At 41.2% G+C, this 19,710-nt stretch overlaps 1 protein-coding gene across 6 annotated transcripts in view; it reads left to right on the plus strand.

The window, feature by feature from the left end:
* VOPP1 (VOPP1 WW domain binding protein) overlaps window positions 1-19,710 on the plus strand; it is a 205,702-nt gene that overhangs the window by 10,903 nt on the left and 175,089 nt on the right. The window lies entirely within an intron of this gene.

Consider the following 19,710-nt stretch of genomic DNA (forward strand, 5'->3'; position numbering starts at 1 on the left):
TCTTGCACTGCTGCAGGGTCTCTGCCCTTAGTTAAAGTCTCTGCTACCTCAGCTGCTCTCTACTGACATTATGTATTTCAAGCAATTCAGGATTCTTTTCAGGAACCTTGGTTTCTTTCTGTTGTTCTTTTTTACTAATTTCTGGTCACTTTCCACCTGACCATTTTTCTCTAGCTCAGAGAGTGTCAAAGTTTTTGTGTGTATACTCTCTTAAGGAACTTTCAGAAACTATATACACCTGCACATATTTTTTAACTTGACATGCAGTCTTTTATTACAGATTTTAAATGACTAATGAATTGGATTCAATGAGATGAATGGATTTGATCTCTTGTCTATTGTGAAAGTTAGCTATTGAAAATTAAACTAGAATAGCACTCATTGTATACAGTGAAATTTAAATACCAGTAGCCAGGACTTCCCTGGTGATTCTGTGGTTAAGAATCTGCCTGCCAGTGCAGGGACACTGGTTCGATACCTGGTCTGGGAAGATCCCACGTGCTGCAGTGCAGCGAAGCCCATGTGCCATAACTCCTGAACCCTGTGTGCCTACAAAGAGGAAAAATTAAATTTTTCCATAACCTCCTGCTCTTTCTGCCTCTGTAACTCAGCTTGCTTCTTGGAGTCTGGATCATGTAGGTCATGTAGTCTCAGAAAGTGGGGACTTAATAATACTTAGGAACAGGAGCTTATCTCACTCGCCCTTGTCCTGCTCTTTGCAATCGCCTGGCCCCTGCAAACCTGCTTAATCTTGCCTGTCTGTGTAAAGGTCCAGGCATCCCCCTCCCCATCCTGACTGCTGTTCCTGCACATGCGAAACCCTTTAGTTTAAACCAGCCTATTAACAGCCAGTGTTGCCCACTATAATCTGTCTATAAAAACTCTGTAACCCCTTTGTTCAGGGCTCAGAGCTTGGAGTGTTAACTCCTCTGGGCCCGCTGGCGTAGTAAACCTGAGTTCTCTAACTCTCCGAGTGTGGTGCTTGGTTTCTTGAGTAGTGGTTTCTGCAACACCTAGAGCCCATGCTCTGCAACAAGAGAGGCTCCCACAGTGGGAAATCCACACACGACAACTAGAAGAGTAGCCCCTGCTCACCACAACTGGAGAAAGCCTGTGCACAGCCTTGAGGACCTAGTACAACTGAAAAAAAAAAAAAAAAAAAATACCAGTAGCAATTTGATACAGATTATTGTGGAGGAAGAATGTCACCTGCGGTATCAGTAAACAAAGGATGTTGCGGCCTCTAAGCCAGCAGCTACTGCTGCCTCCCAGACTGTGCACCCTAAGGGGATTCACGATAGAGAAAAACAGGATACTGGCCCTAAATAGTTAAAATGCATAGCAAAGGAAGGATTTCAAAGAACCTAGACACTTGCATCTTCTCATACTTAGAAAAGTAGTAAATTCATTAACTTGAGATGCCAGGTTTTCTTTTTTAAAAAATATTTATTTATGCAGTGTCTTTGTTGCAGCCTGTGAGATCTTTAGTAGCGGCATGTGGGATCTAGTTTTCCGATCAGAGGTTGAACTCAGGCCCCCTGCGTTGGGAGCACAGAGTCTTAACCACTGGGCCACCAGGGAAGTCCCAAGATGCCTGGTTTTCTTCGGTAATCTTTTAATACTCTTAACTACATATTTTGGCTCCTCCCTTACCTCTTTGAAACAGTCTTTTAGCTACCTGAGAACCTGTCTCCAGGGCTTACGTCCTCAGTATATCTGCTGAATAAAACAATTCTCAATTTCTAGGTTGTGCCTTATACTTCCTTTAAAAATAAATGAGTTCATCTTACAACATTTGGAAATTTTATATCATATACTTTTCTCTTTAATCTTCTGTTTCCATTCTACTTCCCCCACAGAACTTTATTCTAATGAAATCTATGCTTAATAGTCTTTTTCTGATATCCATTTTTATAGCGAAAATATATATCTTGAGTTAATTTTTGAAACATTTCCTCAGATAAATCATTAAAAGATTAAAGAGTTATTATCCATTTGATTACTATTACTATCCATTTGATTGAAACAATATAAATATATTACAAACTGAATATTATTAAACAGAAAAACATTATTAAACAGTAAACATTTACTGGCAACACATTTCTGAGTGAGGTGGATGAGGGTTTTTTTGTTTTTGTTTTTCATTTAGATCATGTATCACTGGTAGAAATGGGAGAAGTTTCATGTTGAACTTCCTCTGAGTAATGTGCCCAAGCCTCATACTAAACTATGATCAGGCTGTTTTTCAATTTAATTAAAAGCGAAATATTTGAGAACACCTGAGGTGTAAAGTATGTATTGACGAGGGTAGTCTCCTTGATGGGACTTCAGCGAGGTTCTTTTGAGCTGTCTTCTTGACCAGCCCTCTCCTTGGCCTTGCACATCTGTCTGCACTGACCCCCATTTAGCAAGAATCTTGCTAAGTTATCCCCCAAGGGATAAGGGTACCTTGATATCCAATTACTTTGCCCTGCCTTCAGCAAGAATTCTCTTAAGTCAACTTAGCAAGAATGCCCCTCCCCTTGCTAGTGATTTTCCATCCCCTGACTCCCTCACTCTGCTCCTTGGCTATAAACCCCCTACTTGTCCTTGTTGATTTTGGGATTCAGCTCCATCACACTCTCCCCTGGGCTCATAGTCTTGAATAAAGTCTTTCTTAACATTTTAACATGTGTCAGAGTAATTTCTCTTTAAGAGAGTTGATACCAGTACGTGCAGTGGCCTTAGACAGATACCTGAACAGTTTTCAGTTCTAGACCAGTAGAGCCTGTAAAAGTAGGAATGAGTGGGGGGTGTGCCTTGTTTTGTAGAGAGGAGAAGGGTGATTCTGAAAGGGGAGCTAGCACTGCCACGGGCCCAGCATCTTCACCAGAGCGTGTGTTCTTAGGAAGGTCAGTTTCAGGAAAGAGGGCCCATAAGAAGGTCTAGAGATTACATTTTTAACAGTATGTGAAATTGAGACCACAGGTTACTTGATGCGTTTACCACTTCCTTGCAGGAAAGGAACTGGTGACCACAATCATGACACCTGGGCTTCAGTCAGCTGAGCAGGGTGTGAGGGGCCATCACTGAGATGGCTGGTCAGGCTGCTGTGTGGTCAGCTCTGTGGGCAGTCGCTGTTCTTCTAGACTTCATCCTGGACAGGGTCATGCTTCTCTCATAGGACTGGAGGGGTCAGCCTCTTCATTAGGCCTCTGTCTGGTCCCTTTCCAAGTGTCACCATGACCTGCTATTGATGTATTTCATGAAACTGCCTAGAGTAGAGATAGGTTTGTTTATTTTATTTTATTTCACTCCCACTCTTTCGATCAGAATTCAGTTGTGTGTTGGTCTAGCAAAGTGGGTGAGAAAGACCTGAAACAGGGGCAAGCACATAATGAAAAGACAGACACATGTAATTGGCAAGTGGGGAGTCAGGGGGCCCTCCTGCTCTCCATGGCAGGAGGACAAAATGGGCCTTTCAGCCCGCACTTTTATTGGCAGAAGTTACATGAGATTATTAGGGAATAGCTATACTGGGGAGCTTGATTAGCACACCGTAAAAGGGGAGTAAAGTTAAGGCTCTGCTGTTGATCAGGAATATCTTGTTTTGTTTCCATGGGGATGGACGCAGGGGTAGGCAGTGAAGTGGAGCAGCGAGCATGTCCAGCCTGAAGATGTCCCGTTCGGCATGCTTACTAGGACAGTTACGGGGGTGCAGTTTGCCTTACCCTTGAGTCATGGGGCAGGTTCTGGTCTCTGCTCCACCAGGCTACAACAGTGTGTCTAGTTCTATTTTTGGTAGCTGGCTCAGGATCTCATTGAAACCACCATCTCAAAGAGGTAAGGGACCAGAATAAAGGAAACTTTTACTATCTACTTAACACCTAACATCCACCTGACTTAAGTTGTCTGTGTATTAATACTTTGAGCACAAATGTAATTAATACCGTTAAGTCTTCAGAAGGAAACTTAAAGAGGTGTAAAGCTTTTCAATGAAGCCAGCTCCTCTCTGAGCTTGAACATTAACCTTCCCTTTGCTTTCTCCTCTGATTTTTAGCAAGTTTGCACTATCTTTGCTGAAAAGGTCTTAGGACACTAAAACAGCTCTTTCTTTGATAGTCAGCTTCACCAGTGATGCCAGGGTCTGGCATTGTCCCTTTAGCCTACTGTGTTTTAGGCCATGGTCTGAAATCCTTACTCTGTGGGGTCATTGGCTACAAGGGGGCTGGAGTGAAAGAATGAGTGGCTATGTGGGTGAAGGTGGGAGGTGGGGAATTTTTCAGTGCAATGCACAGTCATGCTGTCTCTGTACAGAGAAATTGTGGCTCCTGGGAGACTGAGCAGATATGGTTGGAATCGGCATTAGCAGAGCATTTACAGGTGGCAGGGCCCATCCACTGATGAAAGCAGAAACCTCCCATGAGGTTTCGTGCAAGGAAACAAGTTAGCAGGTATGAAACACTCACATAATTGTATGTGTTTACATTTATTTCCCTGGGGAAAGTTTAAAGTAAACATTTGAAAAAATAATAGGATTCTCTTGTGTGCCTCTAATTAGAGTCCTTTAATTAGACTATATTGATTAGAATGCTTTCAACCCTAAGTGTTGTTGTTGTTCAGTTGCTCATCATGTCCGACTCGTTGTGACCCCATGGACTGCAGCACGCCAGGCTTCCCTGTCCTTGACCATCTCCTGGAGCCATCCAACCATCTCATCCTCTGTCGTCCCCTTCTCCTCCTGCCTTCAATCTTTCCCAGCATCAGGGTCTTTTCTAGAGAGTCAGCTTTTCGCATCAGGTGGCCAAAGTATTGAAGCTTCAGCTTCAGCATCAGCCCTTCCAATGAATATTCAGGATTAATTTCCTTTAGAAATGACTGGTTTGATCTCCTTGCTGTCCAAGGGACTCTCAAACACCACAGTTCAAAAGCATCAGTTGTAAATTTGGTCCACTGGAGAAGGTAATAGCAAACCACATCAGCATTCTTGCCTTGATAACCCTGAGTAACAGGGTTCTGTCTTTGTGGCTGCATTGTGGGTTGTAGCAATCCTTCATGTTATGCAAATAAACCAACTTCCACAGCTCTCTGTGAGGACATAGATGTATTTTTTCTGTTCTGGACCAGCAGTATGACTTGTTCCCCCCAACCCCCTGCCCAGTATTTCTCAATGTGAAACTCTTGGATGAGGTTGGTATTGGATCAGCATTTTCAGGTCAAAAATCTACACAGTGATTCAGATATTAACACTCAGATATAGAAAACTTGCTAGCATGTGGCGTTAATTACTTTTTGAAACCTCTTACATTTGAGTATTTTTTAAACTCTCCAACATTATTTACTTTCTCTAATTTATAAGTGATGATGGTGAAGATGTGGTAACTAGTACTTACTGTGTTTTTACTATGTGTCAAAGACTATTTAAAAAATTTTTTGATACTTTCAAATTTTCTTGTTCTCTTTTCTTTCGGCTTTACTGAGGTATACTTGACAAATTAAAATGATATATATTTAAAGAGTATAATATGATGATGTGATATGTGTATATTTGTGAAATGATCACCACAGTCAAGTTCATTGACACTTTATTACCTCATGTTACCTTGTGTGTGTGTGGTAAGAATTTAAGATCAACTCTTTTAGGAAAATTTCAAGTACAATTTTATTAGTTTCAGTCACCATGCTGTATACTAGATCTCCAGAACTTATGCATCCTGTGTAACTGAACTTTTATACCCTTACCAACACCTTTTTATTTCCCCATCCTCTCAACTCTTGCAACCACCATTCTACTCTCTGCTTTTATGAGTTTGACTTTCTTAGATTCCACATATAAGTAAGTTTATGTAGTATTTATGTTTGTGAGTTGTCTTATTGCACTTAGCATAGTGTCCTCCAGGTTCATGTAGATGTTAAATGACAAAATATTGTTTTTTAAGATGGAATAATCCATTATACATAAATGTTGTATATTTTAAATAAATAAATTTAAATAAGTTAACTTTGTTTAACACATATATTTATTTAAATAAATATACATATATGTAAATACATAGAATGTAAATTACTATATTAAATTTTATTTCACCTATATATATTATATATAAATATGTTACGTATACTGTATAACATATTAATATTATATATGTACATATTTTTTCTTTATTCTTCCATTGATGTACACTAGGGTTGTTTCCTTATCTTAGCTATTACAGATTTTACTGCAGTGAACATGAGGGTTCAGATATCCCTTCAAGATAGTGATTTATTTCCTTGGGATTTGTAGCCAGATATAGGATTGTTGAATCATATGGCAGCTCTATTCTTAATTTGTTGAGGAATCTCCATACTGTTTTCATAATGGCTATACCAGTTTATATTTCCATTACAAGTGTGCAAGTGTTCTCTTTGCTCTACATCCTTGCCAACACTTATTCTCTTATGTTTTTGATAGCAGCCATTAAAACATATGTGAGGTGATATGTCATTGTGGTTTTGATTTACATTTCCCTAATAATAACTCCAGAATGAAGAGATGGAGCCAAAGCAAAAAACAACATCCAGCTGTGGATGTGACTGGTGATGGAAGTAAAGTCTGATGCTGTAAAGAGCAATATTGCATAGGAACCTGGAATATTAGATCCATGAATCAAGGTAAATTAGAAGTGGCCAAGCAGGAGACAGCAAGAGTGAACATCGATATTTTAGGAATCAGTGAGCTAAAATGGACTGGAATGGGCGTATTTAATTCAGATGAACATTGTATCTACTACTGCAGGCAAGAATCCCTTAGAAGAAATGGAGTAGCCATGCATAGCCTCCTTAACAAAGGAGTCCGAAATGCAGTACTTGGGTGTAATCTCAAAAATGACAGAATCTCTGTTCATTTCCAAGGCAAACCAATCACTATCACAGTAATCCAAGTCTATGCCCCAACCAGTAATCCTGAAGAAGCTGAAGTTCAATGGTTCTGTGAAGACCTACAAGACCTTCTAGAACTAGCACCCAAAAAAGATGTCCTTTTCATCACAGGGGACTGGAATGCAAAAGTAGGAAGTCAAGAGATACCTGGAGTAACAGGCAAATTTGGCCTTGGACTACAAAATGAAGCACGGAAAAAGCTAACAGAGTTTTGCCAAGAGAATGCACTGGTCATAGCAAACACCCTCTTCCAACAACACAAAGACGACTCTACACATGGACATCACTGGATGGTCAATACCTAAATCAGATTGATTATATTCTTTGCAGCGAAAGATGGAGAAGCTTTATACAGTCAGCAAAAACAAGACCGAGAGCTGACTGTGGCTCAGATCATGAACTCGTTATTGTAACATTCAGACTTAAATTGAAGAAAGTAGGGAAAACCACTAGACCATTCAGGTATGACTTAAATCAATTCCCTTGTGATTATACAGTGGAAGTAACAAAGATTCAAGGGATTAGATCTAATAGAGGGATTAGATCTAATAGGCCTGAAGACCTATAGATGGAGGTTTGGGACATTGTACAGGTGGCAGTGATTAAAGACCATCCCCAAGAAAAAGAAATACAAAAGGGCAAAATGGTTGTCTGAGGAGGCCTTACAAATAGCTGAGAAAAGAAGAGAAGCTAAAGGCAAAGGAGAAAAAGAAAGATACACTCATCTGAATGCATAGTTCCAAAGATAGCAAGGAGAGATAAGAAAGCCTTCCTCGGTGATCAATGCAAAGAAATAGAGGAAAACAATAGAACGGGAAAGACTAGAGATCTCTTCAAGAAAATTAGAGATACCGAGGGAACATTTCATGAAAAGATGGACACAATAAAGGATAGGAACAGTATGGACCCAACAGATGCAGAAGATATTAAGAAGAGGTGGCAGGAACACACAGAAGAACTATACAAAAAAGATCTTAATGACCCAGATAACCACGATTGTGTGATAACTCACCTGGGGCTAGACATCCTGGAACATGAAGTCAAGTGGGTCTTAGGAAGCATCACTATGAACAAAGCTAGTGGAGTTGATGGAATTCCATTGAGCTATTTCAGATCCTAAAAGATGATGCTGTGAAAGTGCTGCACTCAATATGCCAGCAAATTTGGAAAACTCAGCCGTGGCCACAGGACTGGAAAAGGTCAGTTTTCATTCCAATCCAAAAGAAGTTCAGTGCCAAAGAACGTTCAAACTACTGCACAACTGCACTCATCTCACACGCTAGCAAAGTAATGCTCAAAGTTCTCCATGCCGGGCTTCAACAGTATGTGAACCGTGAGCTTCCAGATGTTCACGATGGATTTAGAAAGACAGAGGAAAGCAGAGATCAAATTGCCAGCATCCTCTGGATCATCAAAAAAAACAAGAGAATTCCAGAAAAACGTCTACTTCTGCTTTATTAATTACACCAAAGCCTTTGATTGTGTAGATCACAACAAACTGTGGAAAATTCTTAAAGACGTGGGAATCACCTGCCTCCTGAGAAATCTGTATGCAGGTCAAGAAGCAACAGTTAGAACGAGACATGGAACAACAGACAGGTTCGAAATTGAGAAAGGAATACATCAAGGCTGTATATTGTCACCCTGCTTGTCTAATTTATATGCAAATACATCAAGTGAAATGCCAGGCTGGATGAAGCACAAGCTGGAATCAAGATTGCCAGAAGGAATATCAATAACCTCAGACACACAGATGATACCACCATTATGTCAGAAAGTGAAGAGGAACTGAAGAACCTCCTGATGAAAGTGAAAAAGGAGAGTGAAAAAGCTGGCCTAAAACTCAATATTCAAAAAATGAAGATCATGACATCCAGTCCCATCACTTCATGGCAAATAGATGGGAAAACAGTGGAAACAGAGACTTTATTTTCTTGGGCTCCAAAATCACCGCAGCTGGTGATTGCAGCCATGAAATTACAAGATGCCTGTTCCTTGGAAGAAAGCTATGACGAACCTGGACTAAAAAGCAGAGACCTTACTTTGCCGACAAAGCTCCATCTAGTCAGAGCTATGGTTTTTCCAGTAGTCATGTATGGATGTGTGAGTTGGGCTGTAAAGAAAGCTCAGCACTGAAGAATTGATGCTTTTGAATTGTGGTGTTGGAGGAGACTCTTGAGAGTCCCTTGGACTGCAAGATCAAACCAGTCAATCCTAAAAGAAATCAGTCCTAAATATGCATTGGAAGACTGATGCTGAAGCTGAAACTCCAATACTTTGGCCACCTGATGTGAAGAACTGACTCACTGGAAAAGACCCTGATGCTGGGAGAGATTGAAGGTGGGAGGAGAAGGGGATGACAGAGGATGAGATGGTTGGATGGCATCACTGACTCGATGGACATGAATTTGAGCAAGCTCCTGAGTTGGTGATGAACAGGAAAGCCTGGCGTGCTGCAATCCATGGGATCACAAAGAGTCAGACACCACTGAGTGACTGAACTGAACTGATAGTTATGTTGAGCAGTTTTGTCATGTGTCTGTTGACCATCTGTATGTCTTCTTTTGCTTAAGTCACTCAGTCATATCTGACTCTTTGTTATCCCACACTGTATCCCAGGCTCCTCTGTCCATTATATTCTCCAGGCAAGAATACTGGAGTAGAGTATCATTCCCTTCTCCAGAGGATCTTCCTGACCCAGGGATTGAAGGTGGATATCTTGTGTTGCAGGCAGATCCTTACTGTTTGAGCTACAGGGGAGAATATATCTTCTTTGGGGAAACATATTTTCAGGTACTTTGCCTATTTTTATTGGGTTATTTATTGTTTTTTGTGTTTCATTTTTTTGTTAATGAGTTCATTGTATATTTTAGATATTAGTTCCTTATCAGATGTATGGTTTACAAGTATTGTCTACCACTCTATAGGTTGCCTTTTCACTTTGATTGTTTCCTTTGCTGTGTGGAAGTTATTTAGTTAGATGTAGTCACATTTGTTTATTTTTTATTTTATTGTCTCTGCTTTTGGTATCATAATGCAAAGACTCATGTCAAAGAGCTTTTTCCCATATGTTTTCTTCTATGGGTTTTACAGTTTCAGCTCTTACATTTAGGGGTTTGAACTTGTGATACTTTGATTTGTTGGAAATTTTTATGACCTGTTTTGTGAACTAATATAATCTTGCAGAATTTTCAGTGTATACTTGAGAAGTATGTGTATTCTTCTACTGTTGATGCAAAGTTCTATATATGTCTGTTTGGTCTATTTGATTCTATAGTGTTGTTCAGTTCTGTTGTCTCCTTATTGGTATTTTCTGATGATTTATCCATTTTGAGAGTGGATATTGAACTCTCATATTTTTATTGTATTGCTGTGTATTTCTCTCTTTAGATCTGACAATATTTTCTTTATGTATTTAGATGCTTTGATCTTGGGTAAATACATATTTATAACTATTATAGCTTCCTGTTGAACTGGCCTTTTAGCACTATGTAATGACCTTCTTTGTTTATTTTGACAGTTTTAACTTAAGGTCAGTTTTGTCTAATATAAGAATAATTGACCCCTGAACAGTGGGAGTTAGGGGTGTCAACTGCCCAAGCATTTGAAAATTTCTTTGCAACATTATAGTGAGCCCTTTGTATTCAAGATTCTGCATTCACAAGTTCAACCAACTGAATCATGTAATACTGGAGTACATATTTATCACAAAGCATCTGCGTAAAAATGGACTCTCACTGTTCAACACTGGTGCAGTGGGACAGCTATACAGTCACCCCTGCTCTTTTTTTGTTATTATTTGCATAGATTATCTTTTTCCATCTTTTTTAGTCTATGTGTGCCTTTAAAGCTTGAGTTTCTTTAGCCATTCTGTTTTTTTGATTGGGTAGTTTCATCTGTTTCTAAAGTGATTTGGTTCATTATTTTGTGACTTCTTTTTTCAAGTTTCTGTGTCCTTTTTTGCTTTTCTTCCTTTGGAATTTGTAGTGGTACACTTTGAATTGGGCTTCCCAGGTGGCACAGTGGTAAAGAATCCACTTGCTATTGCAGGAAGTACAAGGACTGTAGGTTTGATCCCAGGGTTAGGAAGATCCCCTGGAATAGGAAGTGGCAACTTGCCACTCCAGTATTCTTGCCTGGAAAATTTCATAGACAGAGGAGCTTGGCAGGCTGCAGTCCATGGGGTTGCAAACAGTCAGACACAACTGAGCAATTGAGTTCATACACATGCTTTGAATCATTTTAAGCTTTTGTACATCTGCTGTAAGTTTTTTCTTGGTGATTACCATGAGGTTTACATAAAATGTCTTATAGCAGTCTATTTTAAGCCAGTAACTTACCTTCATTGCTTTCTACACTTTTACTACCCCACACATTTTATGCTATTGATGTCACACTTCTTTTTATATTGTATATCCACTAACAAATTATTGTAGTGTATTTATTTTTAATATTTTTGTGTTTGCTTTTTTACACTAGAGTTGAAAATTATTTACCCATCAGCATTGCATATTATTCTGAATTTGATTATGTGTTTACCTTTACCAGTGAGTTTTATACTTTTGTATGTTTTCATGTTACATGTTAGCCTGCTTTCATTTTAACTTGAAAAATTCCCTTTAGCTTTTCTTGTAAGATAGGTCTAGTGGTGATGATTCCATCAGATTTTGTTTGTTTGAGAAAGTCTTTGTCTTATCTTCATTTCTGAAGGGCAGCTTTGCTGAATATAGTATTCTCAATTGGTCATTTTTTTTTCTTTTGTCAGTTTGAATGTATTATCCTACTGTCTCCTGGATTGTAAGTTTTGTGCTGAGAAATCCACTTATAGCCTTGTAGGGGTTCCTTGATATATCATAAATCCTGTTTTTCTCTTGCTGCTTTTAAAATTTTGTCTTTGGAAAAAAAATAATAAAATTTTGTCTTTGGATGTTGATAATTATATTTCTGTGTAACATTCTTTGGGTTGATCCTTTGAGGATTTGGGTTGATATTTTGGAGACCTTTGAGTTTCAGGAACCTGGATGGGCTTATCGCTCTCAAGATTTGGAAAAGTTTCAGCCATTATTTCTTTAAAGAAAGTTTCTGCCTGTAATTTTTTCTCCTCTGCAAAGTCCCATAGTGCATCTATTGATCTGCTTAATGGTGTCCCTTAAATCCCATGGGCTTTCTTCACTGTATTTCATTCTCACCTCCCCCTGCCCAACCCCACTGGATAATTTCACAGATTCTGTCTTCTGCTTGGTAAAGTAGTGTTGAAGAAATATATTGGATTTTTCATTTCATTCATTATGTTCCTTAGCTCTAGAATGTCTGTTTGGGTCTTTTTAATGATTTCTATCTTTTTGTTGAAGTTCTCTTCTTGTTAATTAATGTATTTTTATCTTGATTTTATTGAGCTGTCTGCCTGTGTTCTCATGTAGCTTGCTGAACTTCCTTAAGACAATCACTTTGAATTCTTTGTGAAGCAAGTCATAGATTTCTGGTTCTTTGTGTTTAGCTACTGGGGCTTTATTAGTTTCCTATGGTGGGTCATGTTTGCCTGATGCATGTAGCCTTGTGTTGATGTCTGTGCATTTGAAGAAGCAAACACCACTTCCTGTCTTCACAGGCTGGCTTTAGTAGATTAAGGCCTTCTGCTGCTCTGTCCTCAGGCTGATGGAACTGCGTCACAGATTAAATTTGAGCAGGGCTAGAGCCTGGTCTCTTGGCTGCTGCTGGGTCCTCAGTTGTGTCCACCTTTGGCAGGTATATAATTGGGGATGCAAGTGGTTTGAATCCTGTCTGTTCCCTGGGTGCTGGGACTGCCTGCAGGACTATGGTTGAATAGCCTAGTCATGGTGCCATATCTAGGTCCACAGTTGAAAGGCCTTTTACCAGGGTCATGGATAGTGTGGTATCCACTGTGTTCCTGAGCATTCTCCCACCAGGTCTCTGGGTGGGCAGCACTGCCTCTGGGACCAGAGTGCAGAGTGGGGTTAGAATGTCACAGGGCTGCTTCAGGATTTACCATCAGAACTGAGGTCAGCAGACCTGCCACTAGGGGTTCAGACCAGTGTGTCTTACACTGGTTTCCTGAGTGGGCAGTATTGCCTCTGGATCATGGCAGGTTGGGCTTGGAATCAAGTGGTAGGGCCCCTTGAGCATCTACAGCTGGGACTGAAGTCAGCAGACCTGCTATTTTCAACACTGATAGAAATTTCTTCTAATATTTAAGTCTATAACTTAAATAGAATGCTTCTCCTAAAGTTTTTGATTGATTTTGTTGTTATATATTTATTATTGACTTGTTATTTTGGGAAGTAAGCATCTGGTTTAGCTATACCTTCATTCACACACATAATGGTTTTGGTGGTGGGTGCTCAGTCACATCCAATTCTTTGTGAGCCCATGGACTCACTCACATGTAGCCCACCAGGCTCCTCTGTCCTTGGGATTTCCCAGGTGAGAATACTGGAGTGGGTTGCCATTTCCTCCTCAGGGGCAAAGACTGGTGTTGCTGGGTCCCTGGGCCAGCCGGAGTGACTCCAAACCACTTCAGAGTGGGGCTGGGGCCAGGTCACAGGACTGCCTCAAGCCTGCAGTTCGGTCTGAAATTGGAAGTCGTGTTAACAGAGGCATGAATGTGTGTGACATCTCCTGGTCCCTTGGCAGCTTGGCTGTGTGCACCATGGCCAGGTTGGGCCAGAGCCAAGTCTGTGGGGGAAAGGGCTGTTTTTGGTCTGTAGCCAGGGCCACTGTCAGCAAGCCTGCTTCTCCAAGCAGTTCTTCTTGGTCTTGGGCTTATCAGGGTTTTGCAACTTTATACATGGATCCCCAAACTCCCAAGAAGCCCCTTTTGTCTGTGGAGGGATGCCAGGTTGCTCTTTGTGTGGGAGATGTGAGCTTGGCACCACCTATTCAACCATCTTGCTGATATCCTGCTAAACACTTGACATTTCATCTCTACAACACTTCTCTGAGTTTACTGCTGCATTATGTCCATTTTGCAGGTGAACCAAATGAGGCACAGGAGATTAAGAAGCTTGTCCAAGGTTTTCTAGCTGGAGCCAGGATTCCAACTTCTTCAGACTGACTTCAGAGTTTGTGTTCTTAAATACTGTGGTTCCCCTCCCCTAAGTGTTTACATGCATATAATAATAATGTTTTCTTCTCTGCAGTTCCTGGGTGGCCTGACATGGAAGGAGTTCTTGGTGGATGGTTCACATGTAGGGCTTTTCCATTCTTAAAGTCTGAGAAATTCAGTCATGTTACCTTAAGTGATGTGTCTTTATTTTAAATAGAATGTGGAAATGGGGAAGATGGGGATTTTGGTTCATGGAATCCAGAAATGGATAAACAAGCTTAAGATCTGGAAGGCGACTCAGGAACCAGTGACCTCACTGGCTTGTCTTTGTGGCCTTTGAGTCACATCTTCTGCTGGGCTGCCTCACCAACCCCCACCAAACCCTTACCTACCTCACTAGGTAGGCTGCAGTCAGGGGCCCAACCTGTTTGGCCTGGTGCCCTGTGCCAAAGTGGGTCAGGGCAAGTTTAAGGAGACTTGACAGGCTCTGTGAGAGTGGAGGACTCAGAAGCAGGCTGCAGAGGTTCCAGGCGAGTGCCTTGTGCTTCATAAATGTGACTGGTTGGTCCCTGCACAGGTGAGCTGGGAGGCTGTAGGCACACATACACATTGTCATTGCCATGTAAAAATTATGCAAATCTCTTGGAAAATGTCTTAGAACACATAAAACAAGCAAGTAGGTTTTGGTTTATGAACCATTTGGCATTATTCACTAATTTGTATTTATTTTCTGTCTTATATTTTCATTAGTAGAACTCATTGAAGTATTTCTAGTACAAGCAGTCTTTTTATTTTGGCTGTGTGGCCTATGGGATCTTAGTTCCTTGACCAGGGATTGAACACATGACCCCTGCCGTAGAAGCAGAGTATTAACCTCTGGACCATCAGGGAAGTCCCAAGCAGTCTTTTAAGTCAGTAGGATTATAATCCATGAAAGGCCTTTGTAGGTAGAAATTATGTGAGTGAAACTTGGTTTTCTTTTTAAAACTCATCCTAAAGAATTATGTTGTCAGCCAAAGGCATGCCACTGCTGTGAAAATAATGGGCCACTACTACTCTAATAATGAACTGTGGGGCAGGGAAATGAGGAGCTCACACCTGGAGAGCTTTTGGCGCTTGGACACTTAGGGAAAGAGCCGCCTAGAACAATACACTGAACCAGGATGGCACTCCCACCCATGAGAGCTGGATGTCACCTGCACCCACAGTTTGCTGCTCACCCTTTCAATTGTTGTGGCCTACTTGTTTCCCCACAGGAACCTTGTAAATATCATTACTCTACAGGATGCAAACTAAGGTTGAGAAGTTAAGTGGTTTATTAAAGGTCATGTGTGAAGTAAATGAAGATGGTAAGAGCTTTCTTTTCACCTTTCTTGTGTGTGTGGGAAAACTGAAACACTAAAGGTCAGTGATTGTTTCAAGTCAGCATCATCCCCTTCCACACTTTGTCTTGCACCTTCCGTGTTTATGTCTTCTCCCCTTGGTTGAGCACTTCATCCTCTTCTCATTCTCTGAACGATCATGATAAATCTCATTCATGCCTAAATCTTCAATTACAGTGTTTATGCTAATGTTTCCAAAATATGTTTTTCTAGCTCAGGAATTCCCTGCTAAGTGCCAGCTCCTATTGCTCTGGTTGTCTAATAGAAATCTCTCAGGGCCTATATCTGAAATAGAGACCATCCTTTCCGCAGTAAATGGCCTGACCGCTCACCCAGAATGCTGCTCCAGAAGCCTGGACTACTCCAACACCACCTACTCTGCATTCTCTGCAGTCCTGTTGACTCTTACTCTTCCAAGTTTCTGGAACTCGCCTCTCTCAGGCCTCCAACCTGTGTGCTTGCCTCAGTCCAGGCCATTCTTCTGTGGACAGCCCTCTTTCTTCTGTGTGCTCTCTTAAGGTGTAACCCAAGCTGTCACTTCCTTGTTTGAAATCCATGAATGGACCTAAAAATTCCACTCAGTCTTAGCTAAGTTCAGAGTGCCCATTGGTGCCCTGTCCACTCTTTAGGTGGTGTGGCTGTCCTGTCCCAAGCCTTTCTGACTCTATACACCATTGCCCTATGCAGGTGCTGCATCTAAGAGTGAGGTAGCAGAGATCACACATGTCTAAGTATGTTTTATCTTATGAGAATTAACTGATTACAAGTTTTGGAGCCTGGCTCGTCAGCAGTGAGTGAGTGAGGAGGGCCTTTGAATGGCTAGTTCTCTCTGTCTTTCTTCCTTAGCAGTGATCACAGTTCTGGGTAAGGTTTCACATTTTGGAAATCACAAAGGGTTGGAGGGAAAGATATCCAAGATTGTGAATTTTGAACAGAGTAGGCAGCATTGTTAAGATGCAACCAGGACATGCCTGCCAGAGCTGTGTCTTTCGAAATGGCCCCCACTGTGTTGTGCACTGTGTCATCCTTGTTGTCGAGCAGGACAGCCTTGGGAGCAGCCCTGCTATGAGGCTCCAGGCTCTAGGAGGAAGAGTGTGTGTGAGCAGTTGTGTGTGTGTGCTTAGGGTGGAGGAGAGGGAGCACAGTGAAACCAGTGGAATTGGGGTGGAGGGCTTCTTTTGTGGTGATGAATGACTCAAGTAGCCATGTTGTGTGTGTAGGGGGGAGTGGAGCTGTTGGGGTTGAGAACAGGGAGTGGGGGCACCTGGTAGAGTTGAGGGGAGCCCCAGTTTATCTCATTGGTTTTGTTAAGGGAATATTTAAAGCAAAACCTCAGTCTTTAGGCCTAGATCTGTAATCTGGATATTATGTTTTGCAGTTGATGAATCAGCACTTATAGCCAAGCCTCATACCCTCGCCTTAGGGTCTGTGTCATTGGTAAACAGCCTCTGGCTCCCTAGGCTCGTCTTTTATTACCCTCACTTTGAAAGCAAGCCTCTTACCAAGATTTTCCACTGGTGAGAAAGCTGTCAGTCAATGTATTCCTGACTGCTCCTCCCAAGTGCTGCAAAAGCAGAACGAAAATATATCCCCATTAAATTTTGCTCAGTGGTGGAACTAGTTGCTAGGAACTAGAAACTAGGGGCATTAAAATTTTTTCCTTTTAACCTCATTTTTGCAAAAAAATTTCCTGAATTCAAAAATTTAAATTAGCTGGTACAACAGATGAACTTTGGTTCCTTTCCGGCAGTACCTCCTGGTAGTGTAATAACATGTACTAGGAATGAGGTTATGAGATACAGTTAACTCCTGCACGTATATTGTCACTCACCGAATGGTTCCAAGTTCAATTCCTTGTAGGAAAATTGACAGTTGTAATCATGTTGTCAGTCATTTGCCTTTTTTGCTGTAGCACCAACATTGATGTCCAGACAGAAAGCTCTACCCCGACTGACTAATATGAGGCACAGGTCTTGGTTGCATGTCTTTGCTAAAATGTCAGTATTCATCAGCAGTTTGCAGCCAGTGCTGTGTATATTTGTTTCCTTGGGTTCAAGAGTACAGTCTAGGAAGTCCTGTGTCTTGTCTCCACAGTGTTTAGTATGGTCAAGTTTCTATGTTTAGTATGGTCGACACCTGGAGGTCTCCTGGGAGAATGTCTCCACCAGCTGCCTTATCACTTTCTTCTATGAGTAAATCCCCATCAGCCGTCTGGTGTATTCAGACTCCATGACCTGAGGTCTCCCTCGGTTTTTGGAGGTGATGTAATGTGGTAGGAAAAAGGCAGCTTTGGACCCAGACATTCCTGAGTTTTAAACTGATTCCAGCATTATGTTTGGGGGCATGTCGCTTAGCTCTCCTGGACTTTATTTGTAGCACAGGGAAACTCCTGTGTATCTGGAAGGGTATGAGCTTAGCAGTCCTGTGGAATGTGGACATCTGCCAGGTAAGAGACATCTGATAATGCCTGATGTCCTTGATATGTCATTTGCCTATCAGGGAAGCCATTCAATTTAAGGTGGGAATGAAAATATTTGCCACCGTGTTCCTAGAGACAGTGTGAAGACAACAGCCTTTGAAGGCAATTTAAGCTTCTTATGGGGAAAGGCATTTTGTGCAGAGCTTTTGAAATCAGCTAAACTCTCTCCTTGCTCATACTTAGGTTCAGTCACTCAGTTGTGTCTGACTCTTTGCAACCCCATGGACTGTAGTCCACCAGGCTCCTCTGTCCATGAGATTTCCCAGGCAAGATACTGGAGTGGGTTGCCATTTCCTTCTCCAGGGGATCTTCCTGACCCAGGGATTGAACCTGAGTCTCCTGCTTGGCAGGTGGATTCTTTACTACTGACCCTTCAGGCAAGCCCAACCTCTGTCCTTGCTGTTTCTAAATCCAGAAGTTGCTAGTATGTGTCCATTTCATCTGGTTCTTAAATGGCCCACCTTATCCATACAATGAAGGTTAAAAACTAGCTGAAGGCACAGCCCTCAAATGCAGTGAGTCCCCCCATGGCAGTCCCCGCCATGTCGCTGGCCATGTCTCTGACCTGGCTCCCAGTTCTCTCCCTCTACTTCTGCACCCTTGTTTAGTTCAGCACCCACTTTGTGTTGTCCTCCTGCTCCAGCTTCCATTCACTCCTTCACTGTGTTTCCCTTTCCCTTCCTTCTGTTCTAAAGGGAAACCAGGCCCTCCTTCTCCACCTCATGGACCCCTCCCCATTCAGGGTTTCCCTTGGGAGGAAGGTACAACACATCCTTTCATTTATTTTTGTGTGTGGGTGGGAAAATTGACCTTTGAGATATAGAAAGTGCTCAGAAACTGATTTAGCACAGAACACATCTTGAACTGTTTCAGCCCTCTAGGAAATTTATAGGTAATTTGCCAGCCAAACTGGAGTGCTCAGTGTTTACACAGAAGAACCTTTCCCTTTGCTTCTGGTGGTGCTGTTTCTTCCTCTGGGAACACCCTCTTTCCTTGTCTTTCTGTTCTCATTTCATAGACAGCCTCCTTAAGAAGCCTGTCGCAAAACAATGTGATCTCTGACTTTCAAACTTCATAATTAAAAATTGCTGTATTTATTATGAAAATAAAAATAATGCATTCTAATAATAGAATAATTGTAAAGTAGAGAAATACATGAAGAAACAAAACCACATCTCTCATTACACCAAGACAAGAGCTATTTACATCGAATGATGTTTTCCTTCCTGCCATTTTCTTTGCATCCTTCATACAGTGGTCATAACATACATAAAATTTTGTATTCTCCTGTCATAAGTACTTCTATTCTATTTTACATTTCCTTTAAACATTGTAGAAGCTGTATGATATCTTATGATGTGGCTCCTGATTGGCTGATCCATTCTCCTGATGTGGAATATTTAGCTTCTTCCCCCATTTTTCTGTGTTTTAAGAATCCTAAGATAAGCATCTTTGTGCATTTTGGATTTTTAAAAAAAAATAGATTTCTAGAAATGCAATAACCAGATCAGAGCTTATTGACAGATTTAAAAGTATGTGCTATATCTTAGCAAACTGACTTTCAGAAAGTTTGCTTTTTAAAACGAATTTGTACTCCCAAATTTATACATTCAGCAGTGTATGTGACTACAGGGTCACATATTATATGTTTGCTATTTGAACAAAAATATATTTTCCCCATGTTATGAGACTTGGAGGATTAAGACTGTACCACATGAGTGCATTTACTGGGTATTGCAGATGTCGTCTCTTGGAGGTGGGTTGACAATCCACTCCTTGGTCCCAGCTTTCACGCCAGGTAGATCAACCTCTCAGTTGGTGTTGGGTTGGAATGTCAATCCAGATGGCTGAGTTCTGCAGTGATAGGAAGTGGGATTCTTCCA

Source organism: Bos grunniens, chromosome 22 (assembly GCF_055505025.1).
Source record: "Bos grunniens cultivar Pamir isolate PY7600 chromosome 22, Bosgru_T2T1.0, whole genome shotgun sequence".
Lineage (NCBI taxonomy): Eukaryota > Metazoa > Chordata > Mammalia > Artiodactyla > Bovidae > Bos > Bos grunniens.